Below are 25,179 nucleotides of genomic sequence, written 5' to 3'. Positions count from 1 at the left end.
TCTATTTTACACAGTGGCAACCACACTCTACCATTTCACTGATGCCTACTTCTTTTAGGAGCCTGTACTCCTGCTTGCATGTATGTTAATCATCCCCAAAACTGTGCACTGTCAGTGTATTACTCATGGTTATTAATTCTCTATGTTGCACCAAGCAAATTCCCCAATCTCAGTGGCTCCACATAGGAGACCTTTATTTCTCACATATGTAAATTCTTCCTCCATTTGTGTCTGTGCCACCAGGGGGAACACATGTCTTTCCTGGGAAGAGAAAGACAGGACACACTTTGGATGTCATGTATCTTGACCCTTCTGTTCAAAGTCACAATTAAAATAAGTTACATGACCCTGATCCATCTGGGCATCTAGAAAATAAAAAGGAGCACAAACATATCTGGTGAACAAATATGTCCACAGTAGTGAATCTGAATTTTATAGTTTAAGAAAGTGAGGCTTAGCCAATTAAGAGTGGGATTTTACTGGATGAAGAAGGTCAATGATAAAGATTATCACTTGGTATTCAACTCAAAGGAGAAGGCATAGCTTCTATGAATAAAACTGTGCTTTTTCCTTAGAGAGAAGAGGGTCTACCTCCAAGACTGTAAGGAAAAAATAGATTTGAAATTGTTATTACTATTGTGTCTCTGTGTGCTCTAATCAGAGATCAACTCTCTCCTTCAAGCAGCAGATGTTCTGCCATGAGACCTAAGGAGATCGACTTTCCTGTGAGCCACTCAGAAGCCAGCTTCTTTACTACAGTGAGACAGGAATCTGACACTTTCAAGAAAGAATCCTTATCATGGCAGGTTTTTGAATGGTTCTAAGCAAAGATTATTTCTCCAGAATTGGAACTCTGCAATAACAATTTCGTCCACTCAAAGCAAACTGTTGCAACTATTTTTTTCTGTAATTACTTTTTGTCTCTAAGAAACCTTTTAACACTTCAACAAGTAGTTAAAGGATGTGGTGAGAATCCAAGTTCTAAAAAAATGGAATTCAAGAAGGTAGGTCCTGTGTAATGACATCTACTCTGCAGCAAAACCCAAACAGAATTAAAGCAAAACAACAAAGATATGAGACAGGGTTATCATCAGTGTCCATGTGAATTGAAACCTGGAGAAGGGAACAGATACTTTTGCTGGACTGAAGGGTCAAGACGGGATTGGGAGAGAGAGAGAGAGAGAGAGAGAGAGAGATGGATCTAGGCTTATGTAAGGAAAGCATCCTCTGTTAGATAAAAGAAATGAGGTGACTGTCAGAGTTCATTCCAGGGGACAGAGAAGCATGAGCAGGAACACTTCGCAGGTTGAGCCTTAGCATTCTGTCAAATGCCGGGGCAGGGGTGAGGAATAGCTAAACTGAACTTGGCTCAAATGGCCGGCACTGCGCCTCAATAGGCTAATCTTCCGCCTGTGGCACCAGCAAACCGGGTTCTAGTCCTTGTCGGGGCGCCGGATTCTGTCCCGGTTGCCCCTCTTCCAGGCCAGCTCTCTGCTGTGGCCCAGGCGTGCAGTGAAGGATGGCCCAAGTGCTTGGGCCCTGCACCCTCATGGGAAACCAGGATAAGCACCTGGCTCCTGCCTTCGGATCAGCGCGGTGCGCTGGCCGCAGCATGTGGCCGCGGCAGCCATTGAGGGTGAACCAACGGCAAAAGGAAGACCTTTCTCTCTCTCTCTCTCACTGTCCACTCTGCCTGTCAAAAATTAAAAAAAAAAAAGTTCAAAGAACCTAATTACCAGATTGATTATTTGGCCCATTGATTTAAATTCCTCTTAGGATGCTGCATCCCAAGAGCCTTGGAGTACCTGGTTCAAGTTCCAGCTCCTCCATTCTTTTTGTTGTTTTTTAAGATTTTATTTATTTCAGTGGTACAATCAATGAGAGACAGAGTTTGCCTCAGAGAGAAAGGTTCCATCCCTGGGTTCACTCCCCAAGTGGCCACAACGCTGGAGCTGGGCCAATCCAAAGCGAGGACCCAGGTATTTCTTCCAAGTCTCCCATGTGGATGCAGGGGACCAAGCATGTGGGCCATCTTCCACTGCTTTCCCAGGCCATTAGCAGAGAGCTGGATTGGAAGAGGAGCAGCTGGGACACGAACTGATGCTCACTTGGGATGCTGGTGCCACAGGCTGAGGATTAGCCTACTATGCCACAGCACTGGCCCCTCCTCCACTTCTAATCCAGCTTCTTGCTAGTGATCGTTCTGGGAAGCAGCAGATTATGTTTCAAGCATTCAAGTCCTTGCCACCCACGTAGAAGATCCAAATGGTGTTCTGAGATCCTTGTTGTTATGGATCTTTGAAGAGTAAACCAGGGAATGAAAGATTTTTTCCCTCTCTTTCAATCTCTGTTTCTTTCTGCCTTTCAATAAAAGGAAAATAAATAGGAAGAACCTAAATAACTTACAGGGGAGTTTGGATTTTAGCATACATGCGTTGGAGGCCTGTGAGGTCTTTCATCAGGGGTCAAATGTGGAACTACCACCTCGATGTCTGGGGAAACAGAATGCCACACCTGTGCAGCATCTCTGGATAAATTTACGCAACCACAAAGCACCAACAGGTTGTTAGCTGCATCCCAATAGCTATTTTTCTCCACTTGCATGTAAAATAGGAATCCCCTTGGGCATGTGACTGCTCAGAATAAAGATGGCATTTCTTGGGTTCCTTACAGTTGGTGCCATCTGTATCTAAGCTTCAGCCAGTGGGGTTTAAGCTAAAGACCCTGCATCAGCACCTTGATGTTGTTCTTAAAAGACAGCTGGTCCATGCAGGGCTTCTCTTGTCTTCTTGCTGAATGTAGAATATGAATGAGTTGGCTGTTCACCTGGGTTATTTTTTGGAAATGTCAATTTGAATTGAAAACACCACTTGCATTTTTCACTGATTGAATTGTTTTTCCACTTTTGTCAAAAATCGTTTAGGCAAATTTTGTGAGCTTGAATTTCAATGTTCTGGATTCTGTTCCACATTGATCCATGTGTTTATTTGTCCAGCAATACCTCTCTATATTAAATATTGTAGCCACATAATAACTGTCAATGCCAGGAAGAGTTATTTCACTTAATTATTTTTTTCAAGATTTATTACCTATTTCAAAAAAACCAGGAATACTTCAAAAAGCTTGTGGGAAAATGGAGTTAAAAGTATGAGCTATTTTGGTGCAAATATATTTGGTTGAAATTTTTTTCCTAATGTATGAAAGTGTATATTAAAAAAATGTATTCCAAATTTTTTTGCACATACATTTACTTTAACTTCTATTAATGTAAAGAGAATAGATTTCATGCATTTCATTGGTACAGTTCTAAGAAGATGTATATACTTCCCTCTGTCCCCTCTTTCTCCCTCAATCCCCCTCCTTCCAGTTTAATTTAATTTTTGCAAAGAACAACATAATTTTAATCTACTCTATTTGTTCATGAACTTTTTGAATTCACCTGTTCTACCTCATAACCTAGAATACATAATACACATGCACACACATAAAACATGTGTCTTGAAAAAAGATATACTGATTATTGATTTTTTTCTAGGCTATTGTACTTCATTCTCCTCTTTCATTAGAAAGTGCAAGTCATAACAGACTAAAATGTCTTCACAGCCAACCAATGGCTCTCTCAACCTGCCATTTAAAAAGCCCTCCAAAGGAAGGGTGATGCTATTTTCCCACCACTCCACCTTCACCCTCACAGATGAAAACTACACCAAACAAGGAAGCCCCATCCCCATTCACAGATCTAAGTAAACCACTCTTGAAAGACTCAAAAGAAGTACAAATGGCAAAAAAATATACAAAAAAAAAAAAAACATGCTCAATATCACTAGCCATTAAGGAAATTCAAATCAAAACCACAATGAGATATCACCTCACCCCAGTCAGAATGGCTATTATCAAAAAGAGAATAACAAAAGCTGATGAAAATGTGGTGAAATGAGAATTCATACACTGGTGGTGAGAATGAAAATTAGTGCAGCCAGTGTGGAAAATAGTATGGCGACCTCTTTAAACAAAAGAAAAAAAAAAAAACAAACCTAGAAATAGACGTGCCATATGATCTAGCAATCCCACAACTGGGTATATTCCAAGTGGACATGAACAAGGTGTATCAAAGAGATACCTACAGCACCATGTTTATAGCAACACTGTTCACAATAGCCAGGATTTGGAATCAAGCAAAATGTTGATGAATCAATTATAAAGAAAATGTGGTATATAAACACATATATACATAATCAGATACTATTCAGCTGTAAAAAAGAATGAAATCCTACCGTTTGCAACAAAATGGAAGCAACTGGAAAATAGCATGCTAAGTGAAATAAGTCAGACACAGAAAGGCAGATACTGTGTTTTCTTTTACATGTGGGAGCTAAAATTAAATAAATAAGTATATAAAGAAATGTCTGTATGTATAAATTTTGCTGAAAATAGAGTTCTTAAATTTTTTTGTTAAATCTTTGTCAAACTGATAGAAATGATATACTATTATAGTTTTAATTATTTTGTGACTATTTTTAAAATTACTTTACATGAGTGATGTTGAACATATTTCCAGTTTATTATTGTGTATAACCCTTACCTATTTTCCTGCTGAACTAAGGACTCTTAACTATATTTGTTGAATTATTTATTTAGTGGAGTATTAAGCCACTGAGTATAATGTAAATTTAAAATATTATATAAAATAATAAAATAGTAAGATGAAAACTTATGCATGATTTCAAAAATATTTTGCACCAAAATAAACTTACCTTTTAATTCCCACCCCCATATGAAAGCATAAGGTTATTCATTTATTTTTAAAATTTATTGGAGAGGTAAAGAGAGACACACATAGATACAGGGAGAGAGACACAGAGAGAGAGTGCTCTTATCCACTAGTCCACTCTCCAAATGCCTGACACTGCTAGGGCTGGGCCACTCTGCAGCTAGGAATCAGGAACTCATTCTCAGTCTTCCACATGGGTGGCAGGGTCGCAACTACTTGAGCCATCACCTTCTACTTCCCAGGGCCTGTGTTCATAGGAAGCTTTGATGGAGAGCAGAGCCAGGTCGCAAACCCAGGAATTCCAATTTGAGATGGCAGTCCCAAGTAGCATCTTTTATGTTTTGTTAAAGATTTATCTACTTACTTGAAAGGCTCTGAGAGAGAGAGAGAGAGAGAGAGGGAGAGAGAGAGAAAGAAGGAGGGAGAGAGAGAGAGAAGAGGGGGAGGGGGGGGGAGGGAGAAGAGGGAGAGAGAGAGAGAGAGAGAGAGAGAGGAGAGAGAGAGAGAGAGATTTTCCATTTGCTGGCTCATTCCCTAGATGGCTATAAGTAGGAGCCAGGAACTTCATCCATCCAGGCCTCACACATGGGTGGCAGTGTCCCAGGCATTTGAGCCATTTTCTGCTGCTTTCCTAGGCACATTAGCAAGGAGCTAGATTGGAAATGGAGCAGCCAGGACTCTAACTAGCATTACAAGATGGTAGCTTCACAGGCAATTAAACCCTTTGTGCCTCACTGTTTCCCTCTGTCCCTAAGTGGTGGCTGAATTTTTTTCCCAAACTCTTGCCACAGGTCCTTTCCTCCCCTTCCCTCCCCTCCCCTTTCTTCCTCTCCATTTCCCTTCTTTTTCCTTTCTTCCTTTTTTTCTTATTGGGGAAAGGACTTATAAGAACATGGACTTTTGAGGATGTTCTTTCTCACTTGGAGAAAGTCTCCAGCCTCCTAACATGGGCTTGGTTTTCTTTGAAAAAACGAAAAACAAAACAAAACAAAAACCTCTAATAAGAAACTTTAAAACTCCCTAAAATGGTGGTTGTTATTATGCTAATCAGTGGGCCAATTATTTTACTTAGGTTAGCTTTATCATCTTATTGTCTTTTATCCTCATAGTGGCCTAAGAGGTATTTACGCAATTCCAATTTCATGTATGAGAAAAATGTCATCACAGACATTAAGGAATTCTTTTCAACTTTTTACATCTAGTAGGTAGCACAGCTCAGATTCAAGCTCGTGTGTCTCACTCCTTAGCTTCACATCTCAGGAGTAAAGGTAAACTAAGGCACCCCATGCGCTCAAGTCAGGAGTCTCTAAAGGAAGGATATGGATTCTGAATGGTTGGTGAAATTGTTCTGAAGATGACATTCAAACTGCCTTGTTGGACCATGAGGCTGAGAGCCACACCCTGGGCTGCAAGGCTGCAAGGCCCAGAGTCACCAACGAACACTTTATGGAGCTGAGCCACCAGCTCAGGACAGCGCCAGCTGGTCTTCTACAAGATCAAGGAAAAACTTTTTTTTTTTTTTTAAATCAGGTTTAAGCCGTTGTTATTTCGGGCTTATGTTACTCACAGTTGAATCTAATCCTAACTGATACAACCATTTTCCAGTGAAAACGGTGGCAGAAAAACATATATCACATCGCCATCACATAAATCCACTTTTATAAGGGAATGAAGTCAAATTACTACCCCCAATAAAAAGGTGTTTCGCAACACAACCCAGAAATCTCGAAGTGTGGTTTGTTTGCTGTTCGTCCCTGTTTCACAGGCTCACACACGCCACTCTCCTCAGTGGACACAGTTTTCATGGTGTCAGGAGACGAGTATCCTCAGGGACAGAGCCTGGATCCACCAGCTTTGGTTGATGGGTGCCTTCTCCACCATTACAGTCACAAGCAAGAGGAAGAGCACTTTTGTTTGCTCCTTTCCTGGGGGAAAGAAAAAAGACAATGGAGAGTAAGTGGACTAGAAGAAAAATGAAATATAAACAAACTACACTCTTCCCTGAACAGAAAAGTTCAATTAAATAAAAAAAAGAGAAAAGAGAAATGGAGGATGCTAATTTGAACCATAGCCCCATGTCTAATGCTTTTAGCCGAGGAAAGAAGAGAAAAGCAAAAAGAAATCTGAGTCAGAGGGAAGATGTCATGGTGAGTTTCAATGGGATGGATTCCTTATTAATTCTAAAGAACACGATGCAACATGGATTTAATTATACAAGTCAACCCACCCACATTCCTCTGTTGCTCTTCACACACATGGGCTTCTGAGGACGATGAAAGGTGGGTGGGGAGAAAGGGAAAAGGAGGAAGAGCGTGGGGTGGCTCAGGCCATGGGGAAGGCGGCCTTGCCCTAGGGGGCTGCTGCTCTCAGCCTCCCCCTTGCTCAACAGGAAAGCTGCACTGCCCAGCACCACTCTCGGCAGCAGGGTGATGCAGCTGATGCACTTGCCTTGGTTTCTTTCTAACATACTTCCATTTTGTTCCATTTACTGTGAAGGGAGTTTCATAAAACTCCATGGAGCAGAGAGAAGACTATCACAAGGGGGGCAGATGGGGGCTGAAAACAATCTCTCGCCTGTTATTAATTTCCTGTAGGATGTACAACACCATCTCACCAAGATTTTCACAAAGAATGAATCATTATTAAAACCCCAAAGAGTTAGAATGCATTTAAAATTAGAAATAATGTTCAGATTTTCCTAAAGTCCCCTTGCATCTTTTGACATATGCAATCATCAAGAATACGTCAATCTCTGAAATGGTGACAAGATCCAAAATTTCTCATGGCCTAGGCCCCGTTGTTTCTTCCTGCCTTTCATTTTTCTTTTCTGCCATTATTACAGAACATTCTAGTTGTTAGAGGGATCCACTGACCATTCTATGTCTTTAGCTAACCATCTCTAGACATGGTTAGACTTATGACTGGAGACCTCCATTTGGGAGAAAATCCAGTAATAGGATAACAAGCCTATGATGTTGGAGGGCATTCACATTAATATTCAGTTCATTAGTGTTCAGTTGCAGGTGACAAAACAAAGACCCACAAAACCTTTCTTAAGTAAAAAGGATGTAATGAACAGAGTGATGTACTTAGAAAATGTTTGAAAGCTTTAGGAGCTTCTCCATGAGCAACACCACTGAATTGTTGGGGTACCTCCTACATTTCCACTATCAGGAAAATGAGCCATTGACAAAATATCACTGGAACACATCTCTCAGTGCACCCAATCTCAACAATCCAGGTATCAGGAAACTGCCTTCAAAGATATTGAACTACAACTATACCGTATCTGCTACATGCGCATATGGCCCATGCACTCCCTCTTGATATCCACAATGCCAGTGACCGGACACTGGGAGGTCTGCTCAGCCCAGGGTGAGTGTTTTCTGTTGAGCGCGCATGATCTGGTGTCTTACTGACCACATTCAATTCATCCCACCTTTCCAACCTCCTAGGAGTGCATCTAAAACCCTAATTACTTTTGGAACTCTGATCTTAAGAGGACACGCAATAAAATCTGTAGCCTCTGCATTACAATAAAAGCTATTAGAAAAGTGGCTTTCAGAAGGCACTATGATACACTAATGAACTGAATATTAATGTGAATGCCCTCCAATATCATAGTGATCCCTGTTAAATATAAGAGTGGGAATAAGAGAGGGAGGAGATATACAATTTGGGACATGCTCAATGGGACTTGCCCCAAACGGTAGAGTTAGAAATGTGCCAGGGGATTCCAATTCAATTCCCATCAAGGTGGCATGTACCAAGGCCATCTCACTAGTCAAAGTGATCAATTTCAGTTCACAATTGATCACACTGATAGGTCTAAGAGTCAAAGGGATCACACAAACAAGACTAGTGTCTGCAAATACTAACTGATAGAATTAAAAAGGAGAGAATGATCCAACGTGGGAAGCAGGATACACAGCAGACTTATAGAAGGGCAGATGTCCTAAATGGCACACTGGCCTCAGAATCAGCCCTTAAGGCATTCGGATCTGGCTGAAGAGCCCATGAGAGTATTTTAGGCATGGTAAGCCAAGACACTCTGGCAAAAACAAACAAACAAACAAACAAACAAAAAAACCTAAATGAAAGATCTCTGCAAGTGAGATACCACTAGAAAGAACGGGCCATCAAAGAAGTAGGTACATTTTTCTGAAGGGAGGAGAGAACTTCCACGTTGACTATGACCTTGTCTAAATAAGATCAGAGTTAGCGAACTCAAAAGGCTTCCATAGCGTTGGCAACTCATGACTAGAGCCTAGGGAGATTACTGACGCCATAAACAAGAATGTCAATTGTTAAGTCAACAACAGGAGTCACTGTGCACTTACTCCCCATGTAGGATCTCTGTCCTTAATGTGTTGTACATTGTGAATTCATGCTGTAACTAGTACTCAAACATACTTTACACTTTGTTTCTGTGTGTGTGCAAACTGTTGAAATTGTTACTTAATATGTACTAAATTAATCTTCTGTATATAAAGAGAATTGAAAATGAATCTTGATGTGAATGGAATGGGAGAGGGAGTGAGAGATGGGAGGGTTGCGGGTGGGAGGGTATTTATGGGGGGGGGGGTGCTCTGTCATCCAAAAGCTGTACTTTCAACATTTATATTTATTAAGTAAAAGTTTAAAAAAAAAAGAAAAGTGGCTTTCAAACATTTTTCAGCTATGGCCCATTTTAAATATTAAATTTATTTTGAGATAATTGTAGGTTTGCATGAAAGTGAGTATGTACAGACATCTCATGCATTTTTATCCAGTTGCTACCATAGCAACATTTTGAAAAAACATCTTACAATATCATGACCAGAATGTTGACATTAATAGAGTTCACTTGTCTTATTAAAATGTCCTGTTTTACATGTATCCATGTATATGTGTGTGTGTATGTGTGCAGGTGGTTAGTTCTCAGCAATTTTATCACCTGTGTGGATCTGTAGATCTGTTCCTGTAGTCAAGATACAGAACAGACACCCTGTTGTGCTCAAAGCCTGTAAAGAAACATGATAGAGTGTTTTGGGTGGTCCTTAAGATGCTTTTGAGAATGGGTTCCACTGGGATTCTGGAAGAGGTTTTGCTTTGGCAACTTTCTTGTGATAATTATATGGACTCTTCTGGTGGAAACTTAGATTGGACTCCTGCCACAATTTTTGTGTCTATATCTTCAAGACAAAGCTGTTATTTAGTTATTTTTCACAGATTTAATTCATTTTTGGAGCAATAAATACTTGTCCTTGCACATGGGGAGTACTGGGGCTCTTGTGATAAACTGGACAGGGTCCTTGCTCTAAAGGAGCTTATAGTAAGGCATATCATTACCTGATTTCCTTTTCATCCCACCTATAGGCTGACATCTATATCATTTTGCTCATATTGGCTCTTGCCTGCTTCATTTTTTCACCTTCTTCAGAGTCAAGGGCTCTTGTTGCTTCAAAGCATACATTGCATCAATTTTTCTGGGCTCTTTAATCCTCCAGAAACTTTTTTCTTCCCAGTTTGCCCTTATGGACTTTCAGAGTTAATTTTATTCTCAGTAAGTGAAAAGCATATTCCCAGCCTTAGTCAATCACACTTTTGATCCCTCTCCAGAGCCAGGTTTGACATCTGGAAGTTTGGCTTCCACAATGCTCACTTGCATGCTCTGGAGCTTGCATGGCCATGCAGAGAGACTGCAGAATAGTGACCCAGGGTGGGCACTTAAAAATGATAGTTATCATTATTCTTCTTCTTCCTTCAAAATTTACCACTTTCCAATCCCTGATCTTTCTTGAATTAAAAGTTATATATTTCTTAGGGAGTAAATTCAAGGCTGTTGAAGAATTTTTCTTCTACTTGGCTTGATTTACTGTCTCATTCTTCATTGACAATCACTATTGTCCTCTATAAAGCATCTTTTAAAATTTTACATCCTTACACCACTGTCTTACTCAAAACCTGTTGATTAAACCTATACTACTTACAAGAAAAGGACTCCATCACATTATTGTAATATTTGAGGTTCTCTTCAATCTGTTTTCAACATGTTGTTTGTAGGTACACTCCAATAATTCTTTTTCAAACATTTTATGTTCCTTCATTATGAGACTGCTCTGCATTTCATAGAATATGCCAAACAATTTTACTTCACTGCTTTGCACACTTTGATCCCTAAGCTTGAAAGCCCCTTTGTGCTTAGTTGGCCAATTGCAATCTCACCTCAAGGAGACTCAAATGTCTCCTATTCTGAGAGGTTGTCCTTTCCCTTCTTGGTGCCATATGGGAACCTGTAATCAACCGTGTGATGACACATAACGTAAAATGATTATAATGGATTTGGTAAGTACTTCAGGTCCTCTTTAAATAGCAAGCAAAGGGATGGGGATTGGGCATGTCTTATATCCTATGTTTAGAATCTCACATGGGGCACTGGGGAATGGGGAATACCTCTGTCTAAAGCAGAGGGACACAGGGGTATAACTCACACCACTAGGGTCTTTATTAACATTTAGATCCTATGAAGAAAACGGTTTTAGGAGGTTTGGGGACTGAATTTTATGAGCCTAGGTTCCTAGGGTTACAGTCTTGAAACAAAAGGAGATGAAATCTGTGTTAGTATCTGGTGAAATCAAGTGTTATTGGTAAACGCCCTTGGAACTGGAAGAGAATTAAGGGTCAGTGCACAATTTTGGAGCACTGAATTTTCAGAGTAGAAATATACTTGGGATGAACTATAGAAATTTCATGACTACCATTGAAATAGCTTGCCGGTAACTAATTTCAAGTTTTTGGGTTGTAGGATGGTAATACCCAACATCCAGATTACGTTTTATAAAGTCTTGTGAATGACTGTCACTACTCAAAAAACTATTCCAAGACTTGGAAAACCACTGAAAGGTGGCAAAAGCTACAAGACAGTCCCAGTGACAGGAGCATTCTTAGAGGCAGTGGGAGCAGCATAGCAGCAGCAGCTGCCATGTGAGGTGTCCCCCCGGACACTACCAACAATGTCGATAATGACTACTGACTGAGCACTTATTCTAAACATGGCAAGTTTCAAGGTACCTTGTGTGCATTATAGCTAACCTTCATAACTATAGTCTAAAGTGGATATAATCCACACTTTGTAAATTGTCACTTGTGGCTTGTCCATAACCATACTGCTAAGAAATAATAGTCTTAATTTGCTTCCTAAGTTCATAGTCTTCCCACTACACTTTGATGCCTCTCAAAAGTGAGGATACTTGAAAGGATCAGTGTCCAGGAAATTGTAGAGTATGAAGGTGCTGAGTGAAAAGTGTTGCTATTGTTATTTCAGAATCATCTTAAGTTGGTAAAAGTTTGGGGACCTCAATAGGTAGGTAGTAAATGTTGGCTGAATTAAATTGAGAGGAGTTTATACTGGTGCTGCAAGCCAAAGCCTAATATACGCACCAACAGAGTACTTGGAAATTTTCTCTGTCTCATCTAAAATTTATTTCCAGAATCATCCAGTTGGTGAGTGAAGTTCCCAGAGTCACCTATGAAGAAGAAAAATACTCATTTAATGTCTCCATGATTTTTTGAGGGTTAAGGGAAGGCTAATTAGAGCCTTGCAAAGGCTCAACAAGAAGGGAGAAAAGAGGATTACAGTTATAAATGTGGTTTGGACCAGCCTGGCTCAGCAAATTGGGAATTTGAGGCTAAGAACAGCAACGGCAATACAATAAAAATAAACACATGCCCTGTACTGACATTTTGTCCTCCCCACCTTTGAATCACCCACAAAACTACTTGCATTTTCCCTATGTTTATGCCCATCCCAGAGAACAGCTGGTGAACCAGTCTGTTGATTGGGTCTACATTATCAAGACCATGCCGGCCATATTCTCCCCAAGTCCACCTTTTAGATCTCTCATGGGCATCTGAGGTCATTTGATTCCTGCCCCTTTCCTGAACTTGAAGAGTAACTTTAATTGAAGAGATATCTGAGTCCACAGTCCAATCCTCAGTATTCTCTAGGAGACAGTCTCTGAAAGCAACTTAAAGTTACAATTCATATGTTCTTCTGGGGCTTGCTTTAGAATTTCTAAACCTTTTCCATTAACAAGTGTTTTTGACCAAAGCATGGGATGAAATAAAGTTTTAGACTCTTTGTCATGAATTGGTGCTGACTCATGGGAGCTGATAGATTAAGCGGCCAGCAGGTGGTATCTCTTCTCTAGCCACCATGCCAAACCTACCCATGGGTGATACTAAAAAGAATTGCAGCCCCTTAGACATCCCAATATTTATTTTTTAAAAAGTATTTGATTTATTTGAAAGGGGAACAGAGAGAGAATCTAGCCCTTCTGTCTGAACTGAATCCTGTCTCCCACATGCATGTAAGGGCCTCAACTACTTGAGCCATCACCCTCTGCCTCCTAGTTTATGCATTAGAAGGAAGCTGGAATCAGGACTAGAGATAGGACTCGAACCCCGGGCACTCCAGTATGTAATGTGGACATCCCAAGCAGCATTTAAAGTGCTGTGACAAACATTTGTCACATTTCAGTATTGAAAACATTAAGGCAAACTCATGTTATAGGATTGAGTGTTTGCAGTATTTTGAGGGAAAAAAAAAGATCCAAATTTGAGAAGCATTGGCAAGTTTGTGGGTTGTTGGAAACAAATTTGACCCTAATTTTTGATTCTAAGCAGTATTGGGATACATAGTATATACAAAGGTGACACACAGGGAGAGTTTTCAGAGGGACAATGATCATACCGAGGTATCTTCTACCTGTCTCACCCTCTCCTATCCTCAGTCCCTGTAAGCCTCATCTCCTCCCATCCCATGCACACAGTGTTTCTTGCTGCTTAATGAACTCGCTGAACTTTCAAATTCAGTGATTTCATTTTTATTTCTAACAATTGGCTGTCTTTTATAATTGCTTCTCAATATTCACCTTCTCCTCTGTGAAATGGAACCTCTGTTTGACTTTAACCTTAAGTAGTTTGAGGATCTACTGCTGTTGTGTTTTGCTTTTCCCAAGGCAGCCTCAGTGAGTCAGCAGCTAATCATTCTCTCTGTAGCCCACCATGCCTTGTAGCCTTCAGTCCTGCTTCCAACTGTTTTTTCCAAATAGAAAATAAGTCTTTGTCTTAATGCATCCTCCTGCCTACTGATGGGAGGGAGCCTGTAGACCAGAAAGGAGAACATTTTGGGAAGTGTAAGAAATAGAACAGAGGCTCCTAAGACTTTTCAAGGGTACTGGCTGTTGGTTGGCAGCATCTCCCTGCCCGTATCTGTGTCAAATGACCTTGCCTACTTTATAGAAACCTAGACTTTCTTGTACAAACTCCACTTTGCTCCTTCCTGTATTTACAGTGAACAAATACTCAACCTAACCCTCTTGTTTTATATAATTCCCCTTGGTCATCACTTCCACTCTTCCACTGAAATACTTTTTGTTTACTTTTACCAAATCACATGATAGGCGATAAATGTTCAGATCCTTATTTATGGGCATTTAAAGATTGCAACACTCCTTTTACAAGGCAGCTATTTGATTCCAGGATGGATAAGCTATAAAGCTACAGTTGGCCCCCATCACGGCTTGCAAAGTGACAGAGCACTGAAGTTGATTTTTCTCATAAAAAGGTACACAATGGGAGGTACAGACCTGGAAACAAGTAAGACTAGAGTGTACCCTGTAGAATGCCAGAAGGCCCCTTGCAGTGACATGAGTACCCCCATATCTTGACAACCAGACATTTGACATATCTTGTATAGACACATAAATTTAGTGTCAGTCAGTTGTACTGCCTAATCAAATTTGTCTACAATATCAACACCTGCAGCCAGTGCTAACCTTTATTGAAGGTTCAGTAGACCCTTAGTACTGTTTTAGCGCTACACAGTCATTAATCTAATTCTCACACCTACCTTAGATATAGTTTCCATTTTATACATGAGCACAGACAACAATGAAAAAGTTATCCCACTTGCCCCAGATCACACAGCCATAAAGTGGCAAAGCTGGGGTAAAATTCCAACACTGATGCCAGAGGCTCTGATCTCACATATCCACTCTGACCTTTCTCTGAAGATGGAGACTCATCCACCTCACTGTGAATGCCTTCAGCCAATCAGGACTCCCTTTTATTCAGGGGGGCAATTTCTGTTGCCTCGAGAACTGTCAGGGTCCTTTGCCTTATGTCGGATGATACCTACCCACCCACTACTCCCTAATTTGGTCTTCTCTCTACCTACAGAGTCATTTAGAACCTGTTATTTTTTTTTTCTTTGTTCTTCAATCAACCTTCAGAGATTCGAAGATATCAATGGATCATCCAAGTTGTACATAAATATTATTTTTGTGGTTGGTGGAAAAATCCTATCCCAACCGAAAAGCTATAGCCCTGAAAATGAAAATGAAGCAACTCTTTCCAAGTGCTAGTTGGCAGAATGAGTCTAAAGTTGAATGTCAGGTGCTTTAGAAGTTATTTCAAGGAAATAATTAGGTACTCTATTAAATTTTTTTGTAGTTATTCACAGTGTCAAGATATCCAAAGTAAGATTAATATACATATTATAATCTAACCTTATAATATAATGTACATTCATTAAAACTTATGTTTCCAAATTATACCTAAGGATGGGATGTTCCCAGGAAAAAATGATAATTTCCAAAAGCAGGTTGTATATAGTCTGTGATAAAGAGGCTAGATGGGTCGATTGCCTTGTATTACTGATTTATGTTGTATATATCTGCTGAAGTATTGTATTGTACCCCAGAAAATGTAGAAGTATCTCAAGTTAATCCAGAATTTTAAAAAATAACAGAAAGAGAGAGAGAGTGGAGAGATAATTGAGATATTTAGAGGTGAAATGGAAAGATGTCTAGGAATCTTTTCTGAGGAAGTAGCTGGAAGATACAATTGATAAGTTGTTTATGAAAATCAGAGTGAACTAACTATCCTCTACTTTAGCTGAGATATCTGGCAAGCCTACAATGCAAATCCCTTGTGGGACATTTTTCACACTCTTGTCCTAAAACCTCCCCCTTCCCTTTCACCCATTCTCCTCAGAGTACTTCTTCCTTACCTCATTTCTGGGAAATCTGAACTCAGAACCCTGCCCTTCCCTGCCCCCACATCCCTTTCTCTGTGTTTTCAACTCTGTCTTGCTTAGGTCTCTCTCCATCTCTCTCCCTCTGCCAAATTCTCAAAAATTTGTTCTCACTTACTTTTTCATGATTTTATAAAATACAATTATCATCAGGATTTTCTCCAATGCATGCAATAATACTAGTAGAAATAATAATCACAACACAAAACTGATGAAATCCAGAAGTATGGAGTTGATAAAATAGGCTGACAGGAGAGGGATCAAATATGTTTGATGAAATTTCAAACTGTGGGATCCAACTCAGGAAAACTGGTCATAATAGAAGTGGTAGCCTCAAAAAATCCATGATTTTTAGAAGTAATAATGAATGACATTTGTTATTGCCAAATAAGAAAATAAATCCTTATTACATTATTTAAAGACAATTAACTGGTCAGTTGAAAATAATTAAAAACAATAAATAGAAATAGAACATGTTTAGTTGTATTAATCAAGAATTCATCTGGCCGGCGCCGTGGCTCACTAGGCTAATCCTCTGCCTGAGGCGCCAGCACCCAGGGTTCTAGTCCCGGTCAGAGCGCCAGATTCTGTCCCGGTTGCTCCTCCTCCAGTCCAGCTCTCTGCTGTGGCCCGGGAAGGCAGTGGAGGATGGCCCAAGTGCTTAGGCCCTGCACCCCATGGGAGACCAGGAGGAAGCGCCTGGCTCCTGGCTTCAGATCGGTGCAGTGCGCCATCCATAGCAGCCATTTGGAGGGTGAACCAACGGAAGGAAGACCTTTCTCTCTGTCTCCCTCTCTCTCACGAAGACTGCCTGTCAAAAAAAAAAAAAAAAATCATCTAACTTACTGGAATTCTCTCAAGAAAATATTCCTTTGATGACTTAGTGAGGTCAATTAATGCACACAAATTCAGAGATTTCTGGGTACAAAGCATACACTCTTAACATCTATATCTCGCAGCAGTATGTCTCCTCCTACTTTATACGCTACCTCATGTCAGGTTGAAGAGTTCGAAACTGATGCGCTGATCCAAAGGCAGGAGCCCGGTGCTTCCTCCTGGTCTCCCATGAAGGTGCAGGGCCCAAGCACTTGGGCCATCCTCCACTGCCTTCCCGGGCCACAGCAGATAGCTGGACTGGAAGAGGAGCAACTGGGACAGAATCTGGCGCTCTGACCAGGACTAGAACACGGGGTGCTGGCGCCACAGGCAGAGGATTAGCCAAGTGAGCCACAGAGCTAACCTGTCTTTTTTTTTTTTTTTAAGTAGGGAGACATAGACAGACTGAGATGTATCATCCACTTGTTCACTCTTACATAGGTGGCTAGACCCCAACTACTTGAGCCACCACCTGCTGCCTCCTAGAGTACACATTTGCAGGAAGCTGAAATCTAGAGTCCAACCCGGTCTATGGAAATAGCAGGATTTGGTGATAAACTAAATAGGGAATAATAGATAAATGATGCAAAAAATGAATGCAAACTTAAATATGACTCATTGGGAGGTTTTGCCAAAGAAATAAAAATGATGTAGGGATTTAATTCATACTGATTGCTCACCAAAACTTGGGCTTATATGTAAAAATCATGAACTTCATGGCGATATGTTTTGTGTGTAGAATAACACTATCAGCCATAATTATATTCCATAAGGCAATAAAATTTTATACAATAATTTTCTCCCTCAGTAACATAAATATATCCATTGTAGAAGAAATTCAAATTTTATTTTATTTTACACTTTGGCGAAGGGACTGAAAATTCCATCCTAATCAGCAGTAAAGACAGATGTCCCTTAGCTTTCTCTCCACCTGGGAGCACAGAGAAGTCAGCTCCAGTTCCTTTCCCCATACCATTCAGGCTTGATGAGGCTACCCTCTGACCATCTGCCTCACAAGCTCCTATATGCATTTCTCAGGCACCAGGTGCTAACCTCAGCCTCTCGTCGAGTTTGCTTTCTCCTCAGCTCTGGAAGGAAGTTGAAGATTAATGTGAGGAGTTCTAGTTCCATCCTTCTCAGGAATGAACTCCAAACCCTATAACTGACCAAGGTCTCACCTAGGGACTTCCCTACTTCTTTCTCATCCCAGTTTGTAGGTTTCTACGTTGTCTGGGGTTAAGTGGAGAGCACAGGAGATCCGAGTGCCTTTAAATACGTTTTCTTTCCAAATCTTGTCATACTCTTAACCTCAAGATTTTAAATTTTAACAGCCAAGTGCTGACTCCTCTGTTCTCTCATCTCGTTCTCACAAAAAGTCCCTGTGATAAATCATCTTAAATAGGCTGGTTGATTCAGCAGGGAGTGAGGGCAGGGATGAAGAAGAGAAAAAAAAATATGTTGTGTAGCATTTCACATTCTGACACTGAGCCACACAGTAAGTCAGCAAGAGCTCATTGAAAATATCCTACTATAATGTAACAAAAACTGAACAATATCTACTTCAACCTTCACTTTCCTTGATGTATCATCTGAAAGTTGTCGAACAGAACAGAACAAACTGTAGAAAGTCATTCACTCCCAAACTCAAGTTTATCATCATCTTGTTGGGAATACATCTAAAGCTCTAAATGCTGAAGCAAGCAAGCAGAATCTACTAATGATGGATTAGGCAACATAGAGAGAAGGAATACCAGGAATAAGAAGGGAGGAGATTGGGAGTTGAGGTTTCTTTGCTAGCACTGAGTTTCAGGTTTGCAGAGGGAATATAAAAGGCAGAAACAATCATCAGTTTCAAATGGGACATGTTGGATACCTAGGGTTTAGTGAAGAGAAGAGACTCTATTTTAAAAATTTAGTTGTGTTGAGGTACGCATTTGACCTAACAGTGTACCTGAGTTCAATTCCCAGCTCTAGCTTCTGACTACAGTTTCTTGCTAATGCAGATTCTGGGAGGCAGAGGTGTTGATCCAAGTAATTGGGTTCCTGCCACCCACATGGGACACCTGGATTCTGTTCCTGGGTAACTTTAGACTTAGCCCAACCATGGCGGTTGCACTATTGTGGGTATTTTGGGTGGAGGCTGAATTAGTGGATGGGCTCTCGCTTGCTCTCTCTCTCTCTCTTTCTCCCCTTTGCCACTCAAATAAATGAATAAAAACAAAAAATGAATTATCTTGGTGGTTCTCTACTTTATTCATGTCTCCATTGAACTCTACTGTAAATAGAAAGACCTTTCTAATTAGACTTAAATGACAAACACCTCATTTATTTGGCAGGATGGTTAAGAAAAATTTCATGGCCAAGCATTTGAAGGTGAATTGAATGAGGCTGAAATATGGAAGTGGTATGAGATATGATCATCTGTTAATTCATTTTATAAAGTATTTCATTTAACAAATAATTTGTGAGCATCTCTATCATTCTGGGCCTGTATTAAGCAGTAAGACACAGAGAGTCAGACAAAAAATAGTATTCCCTATGTAGATGTTCACTACAAAGTGGAGGAAACACATGGAAACCAGCTGTGCTCTTTAAGGTGACACCATGGTCAAGGAAGCATTTAGGAAATGACTCTACTGAGAGAGGATGGTGAAGGCTCCACAAAGGAGATATCTTTTCAGAAAGCAGGAGATGATAGAATGCACTGTTTGAAAGAAAGAGCGTTATAAGGAATGCAAATAGATTTCAATAAGTACCAGAGACCAGAGGGTACTGCATTAAGGAAATGATCAGACTTCAGTGGAAGGGGTCCTCAGAGGACTTAGAGAGAGCCATTGGTAATGAATCTGGAATGGAGAGCACTAAGGGTTTGACTTTAAAGAATTCTGCTGTGATTGGAATAGGCTCCCTCCCCCCACCAAAAAAACCTCATATGTGGGTATAAATTGTACCGGGCTGTAGAATTTGGAGTGGGGACCTTTGGGAAGGTTGGGTCTCCATGACAGCTTTAGTAACTTTAATGTAAGAAGAGGGAGAGAAATCTGGCCAAGTAAACTTGCTCCGGGTCACCATGGGTGCCCTGTGCCACTTTGGGTCCCTGCAAAGTCTCCATTAACAAGCAGCCTCTAACTAAATGTAGCCCTCAATACTTAACCTCCAGAATCATGGACTGAAAAACCTTCATTGTAAAATATGATCTGGATTGGATTAAGATGGTGGAGCAGGGAGGAAGCTTTGCTGCTCTAGTCTAGGAGAAGATAGTTTAAAAAAGTAGAAAGAGTGCATTCTCAGGCAAATTAGAGAGAAAACTGCAGATGAAACTGTACACAAATTGGAGGGACACAGTGGACCTACATGAAGGCGAGGACATGCAAAACTCAGGAGCCCAGCAGCCAAGAGCCTCCACAATAGCATTGGAGAGTGAGGTGAAACCAGGAGGCAGCAGCCAAAGCCACTGGTGAAAAAGCTGCAGGAAGAGCCCCATGGGGGATAGTGTACCTGCCAAAATAGAGAAAAAAAGGGGGGGCACGTTTTCTCTCTACCCAATCACCGTGCAACAGTGTCCTATTACAAAACTGATGGAAAGCAGGTGACATTTTGGACATATGTAACAGCTATGCCAGCTCACGCCCACACCCAGCAACCAGCCAAGTGCAGATTCCTGAGTCTGGTGGGGGAGAACAGACAGGGAGCTGGGTGCTCATGACTATGGGAAGCTTGTGTTCTGAGACTTTGAAGACACTGAGGCTGTTTGGGAGGACTCATGATGTGCTTGGGACTTTGGGCAGTCAGTGTGGGAGGCTCCACATGATCAGGGCTCTCTGGTTACCTGGCGAGGGACATTGCTGAGGAATCTGAGCTTACACTGAGTACTGCACAAATCCTTTGTGTGGTCCTTGTGGCAGAGTGAAAGAACAATATACTCACTGGGGTTAGTGCCCAGGTACTGGTATCCTTTGAGGAGAGGAGCTCAGCTGAGTCTAGGCCAACAAACAAGAACAAACCTTCCTTATGATGAAAAAAAAAATTTACCATGCCAAACCTGGGTGTGTCACCTCAGACATGCCCTTTATCCTGGAGAACTGAACAGATCTCCTTGGCTACACCCACCACATGCCTCTGTAAATTCCCTGAAAGCAGGAACTCCACTAATCCACATAGTCTAAAGATAACAGGCACTACAGCAAAAAAAAAAAAAAAAGGAAGAAACCAATGAGTATCTCCACAAATGCTGATTAACAAACCCACCAAATCAAAAAACAAGAATAAGGATGACAACATGACTCTCCCAAAAGAACACAACACTTCAATACTAGATTTTGAAGATGGTGAGGTTGAAGAAATGCCAGAAATAGAATTCCAAGAAATTTACCACACTATTACTTAGAAGTAATCAGAACCAAATGCACAAACTAATAAAATTCTAACATGACATGAAAGAAAATTACTCCCACAAAATTGAGATCTTAAAGAGAAATCAAGATGAAATACTGGAAATGAAGAATTCAAAAGAACAAATAAAAATGCAGCAGAAAGCCTTAACAACAGAATTGATGAAACAGAAGAAAGGATATCTGACTTAGAAGACAAAGCACAGGAAAGAATACAGTCAGACCAAACAAAAGAAGAAGATTTAGAAAACTAAAAAACATTATTGGTAATCTACAGGATAGTATCAAATGATCTGGTATACAGGTTCTAGGAGTTCCTGAAGGCGTGGAAAGAGAGAAAGGATTAGAAGGCCTTTGTAGTAAAATAATTACAGAAAAGTTGCCTAACTTAGAAAAAAAAAGGCATCTAAGTATAGGACGCACATAGAAATCCTAATAGATATGATCAGAAAAGATCTTCACCACAACACATTCAAACTCTCCACAGTAAAACATAAAGAAAAGATTCTAAAGTGTGCACAAGATTACTTTCAGAGGATCTCCTATTAGACTCACAGTGGACTTCTCAACAGAAACCCTATAGGACAAGAGAGAATGGCGAGGTATATTTCAAGTCTTAAGAGAAAAGAACTATCAACCCAGAATACTATATCCTGCAAAACTCTCATTTATGAACGAAGGTGAAATACAGACCTTCCAAGACAAACAGAAATTTTTTTTGAAAGAATTTGTCACCACATGCCCAGCCCTGCTGAAGATGCTTAAGGATGTGTTGCACACAGAAACACAGAAACGTGGTCATCAGTGTGAAAGAAGGTAAAGGAAGGAAATCTCCCAAAGTACAAAGGAAATCCAAAGTAAAATGGAATATTTATAGAGAAATGGCAGGGCAGTCATTACTCATCAATATTCGCTTTGAATATAAATGTCCTCAACTCTTCAGTTAAAAGACACAGACTGGATGAATGGATTAAAAAATAAAACAACAAAAAAAAACTATTTGCTGCCTATAAGAACACATCTCATCAACAAAGATGCCCTCAGAATGAAAGGCTGGAAAAGGATATTCTAAGCTAACAGAAACCAAAAATGAGTTGTGTGGCCATCTGAATATCAGACAAAATAGACTTTAACACAAAACTGTTAAAAGTGACAAAGAAGGGCACTATGTAATGATTAAGTGATCAATAATCAGGAATAAGTAACCACTCTAAATGTATATGTACCTAATTACAGGGCACCTGTCTATTTAAAAGAAATGTTAAGGGTTCTAAAGAGAGACATAAACTCAAATACAATAGTAATGGTGGATTTCAATACCCCACTTTAAGCTATGGACAGGTCAAACAGACAGAAAATCAGCAAGGAAACAGCAGAATTAATCGACACTAAAGACCAAATGGACCTAGCAGATATCTACAGAACTTTTCATCCTACAGTTACAGAATACACATTCTTCTTAGCAGTGCCAGGAACTATCTCTAAGATTTACTACATTCTAGACCATAAAACAAGTCTCGTGAATTCAAAAATTCGAAATCATACCATGCATCTTCTCAGATCACAATAGAATGAAGCTGCAAATCAGCAACTTAGGAATCTCTATAACGTATGCAAACACATGGAGACTGAACAAAATACTCCTGAATGAACAGTGGGTCATAAAAGAAGTCAAAAGTGAAATAAAAAAAAAATTCTGGAAACAAATTAAGATGACAATACAACATATCTTATGGGATGCAGCGGAATAGTATTAAGAGGGAAGTTTGTAGCACTAGGTACCTATATCAAAAAATTGGAAAGGTACCAAATAAATGAGTTATCAATGCATCTCAATGATCTAGAAAAACAAAAGAAAACCAAACCCAAAACTAGTAGGAAAAAGAAATAATTAAAATTATAGGAGAAATCAACAAAATGAAAACAAAAAAATACAAAAGATCAGCAAAATGAAGAATTTGGATTTTGGAAAAAATAATTAACCAAATTTGACACGCCACTGGTCCAACTAACCAAAAAAAAAAAAAGGAGAGAGAAGTGCCAAATCAATAAAATTAGAGATGTAAAAGGAAATGTAACAGACACCACAGAAATAAATAATCATCAGAAATTTATACAAAGAGCTCTATGCCAACAAACAGTGAGATCTAAAAGAAATGGGTAGATTCTTGGACACACTCCAAAACTGAGCCAGAAGACATAGAAAACTTAAACATATCCATTACCAAGATGGAAACTGAATCAGTAATAAAGGCCTTCCCAAAAGCAAAAGCCCAATAATGGATGGCTTCACTGCTGAATTCTTCGATACATTTAAATAAGTACTAACTCCATTTCTTCTCAACTTACTCAAAACAATTGAAAGGGAAGGAATCCTCCCAAATTCTTTCTATAAAACAAGCATCACCTTAATTCCTAAACCTGGAAAAGATACAACAGAGAGAGGAAACTACAGACCAATTTCCCTGATTAATGTATTTGCAAAAATCTTCAATGTTCATGGATTGGAAAAATCAAGATCATCAAAAAGTCCATTGTTCCAAAAGCAATATACAGATTCAAAGCTATACCAATCAAAATGCCAAAGACATTCTTCTCAGATCTAGAAAAAATGATGCTGAAATTCATATGGAAATACAGGAGACCTTGAATAGCTAAAGCATTCTTATACAACAAATCAAAGCCAGAGGCATCACAATACCAGATTTCAAGACATACTGCAAGGCAGTTATAATCAAAATAGCCTGGCATTGAAACAAAAACAGATGAATATACCAATGGAACATAACAGAAATGCCAGACATCAGTCCAAGCATCTACAACCAACTTATATTTGACCAATGAGCTAAAATAAATCCTTTGAGCAAGGACAGTCTCTTTAACATATAGTGCTGGGAAAACTGGATTTCCATATGCAGAAGTATTAAGTGGTACCCTTACCTTACACCTTACACAGAAATCCATTCAAAATGGACTAAAGACCTAAATCCATGACATGACACCCTCAAATTATTAGAGAACACTGGGGAAATCCTGCAAGATATTGGCACAGGCAAAGAGTTTTTAGAAAAGACTCCAGAGGCATAGGCAATCAAAACTAAAATTCACAAATGAGATTACATCAAATTGAGAAGTTTCAGTATTGAAAAAGAAACACTTGGGAAAATTAAAAGGCAACAGACAGAATGGGAGAAATTATTTGCAAGCTATACAACTGATAAATAATTAATAACCTGAGTATACTAGGATCCAGAAACTCCACAACAACAAAACAAACAACCCAGTTAAGAAATGGGCAAAGGACTTAAACAGAAAATTTTCAAAAGAGGAAGTCCAAATGCCCAAGAGACACATGAAAAAATGTTCAAGATTACTAGCTATCAGGGAAATACAAATCAAAACTACAATGAGGTTTCACCTCTCCCCAGTTAGAATGGCTTTCATAACAGACATCAACAAACAACAAATGCTGGTGATGATATGGGGAAAAAAGTACCCTAATCTACTGTTCTTGGGTATAAAAACTGGTAAAGCCACTATGGAAGACAGTTTGGAGATACCTCAAAAAACTGAATCAGACCTACCATATGACCCAGTCATCCCACTCCTGGGAATTTACCCAAGGGAAATGAAATCAGCAAATGAAAGAGCTATTTTCAGTGCCTCCATGTTTATTGCAGCTCAATTCACAATAGCTAAGACATGAAATCAACCTAAATGTCCCTCAACTGAAGACTGGAAAAAGAAATTATGGGATATATACTCTATTGAATACTACACAGCAGTAAAAAAAAAATGAAATCTGGTCATTTGCAACAAAATGGATGAATCTGGAAAACATCATACTTAGTAAAAAAAAAAAAAAAACAGTCCCAAAAGGACAAGTAACATGTTTTCTCTGATCTGTGATAAATAACAAAACACCTAAAAGGGAATCTGTAGAAGTGAAATTGACATTTTGAGAATCGATGACTTGAACAGTTGAGGGACTTTTTTTTCCCCTCCATACTATTTGTTGGATTCTTTACTTAACATAGAGTTAATCATATATGTATCAAGTC

The sequence above is a fragment of the Lepus europaeus genome, chromosome 13 (genome assembly GCF_033115175.1).
Source record: "Lepus europaeus isolate LE1 chromosome 13, mLepTim1.pri, whole genome shotgun sequence".
Lineage (NCBI taxonomy): Eukaryota > Metazoa > Chordata > Mammalia > Lagomorpha > Leporidae > Lepus > Lepus europaeus.
This window is presented reverse-complemented; position numbering follows the sequence as displayed.